The sequence below is a fragment of the Belonocnema kinseyi genome, chromosome 7 (assembly GCF_010883055.1).
Source record: "Belonocnema kinseyi isolate 2016_QV_RU_SX_M_011 chromosome 7, B_treatae_v1, whole genome shotgun sequence".
NCBI lineage: Eukaryota > Metazoa > Arthropoda > Insecta > Hymenoptera > Cynipidae > Belonocnema > Belonocnema kinseyi.
In genome coordinates, this window is record NC_046663.1 from 127319927 (window position 1) to 127321276 (window position 1350).

Consider the following 1350-nt stretch of genomic DNA (forward strand, 5'->3'; position numbering starts at 1 on the left):
AAACAACAATTCAGAGAAATCAATGTTTTCATCCTTTCCATTTCATTCCTTCGAAAATAATTAAGTGAGTCCATTAGGAACGAAATTTAACTCCTTAATGAACTCAAAATTCCGCTCCAATGACGTCAGCTTTATGACTCCACTGCCGGAGTCACACAACTCACTCCCAGTTGAATATACACGATCGCTCCAATGGTGTCAGAATTCGCCCCCTTTGGAGCGATCGATCGTTCCATTTGGTGTGTCCAGCCGCTCCAAGTACGGGAGTCGCTCTCCGCTCCAGAAAAAGTCACGCTCCACTCCAAAAGGAAAAGCTCACTTCTGGCTTCAAGTTGGAGCGACGATTAACACCACTGAAGTGCTATATCACTCCAAGAAATTTAGAAAGTGGCCTCCCTTCCTACGAATTTCCCTTCCGCTCCCCCTCCTTGACACATCTTTTCAAAAAAAAAAGATTAAATGATTTTTTTGAAGAAAACAGTGGTTTTTATAAAATTTTGTCCAATAAGCCAAGTCAAAAAAAAGATGAAGTTTCAATGCTGGAATATTTCAAACTAGAAGGGATCACGAGGAGGTTCCTTTAACGCAGGAGCAAGAAGATCCAATTGGAATGAGCAAAACAGATCAGAATAGCCTTGAAGTAGATCTGAGCCATAGGATAATAAAACATCGAAAACTTCTCACTTCTGACTCACACCGTCAAATGCAATTCCAAGGGGGTTAATTAAAACGTTATGTTAAGTATCTCGAGGGCTAAACCACTCTAAAATCATAATTTTTTAAAATCAAATATCTGTAAATGGATTTAAAATAAGCGTAGCTTCATTATAATTTACGCAGTGTAGCTGTCGACAGAATTGTTGTGTTTTGCATAACATAAGCTTCTTATTGCTTTCAGAATCAATGACTAAGGAAAGAAATAGTCTAAGAGCTAGCTACATAAAAACGGCTCGAAACGATTCCTAAGATCAGAGCCTGAAAGTTGTAAGTAAAACCCTAGTACATCACTAAATGGCTACTCTGCCGGTGCGAAACGTTTGCGGATGAAAATGCCAGCCGGTTTTCCAAGTTGAAAAACTTGCGAAAAAGCTCGAGATGATTTCCACGTAAAAATTGTTTAGAAACATTCTTAAGGTCTCAACTAACAGCGGTAAAGCAATGGCGGAGGTTTAGTCGTACAAAAAACCCTTGGCAGAGGCGATTGAAAAGTGTCGGAAAACCCCCCCGAAAAATCGATACGATTCCCACACTTTTTTCCCAACATTCTTTAGCCCTTAACTAAGAGCTGTGCGTAATGGCAGAAGTTTTGGATGATAATAAACCCTCGGCAGAGATTAATTAATCGGAAAC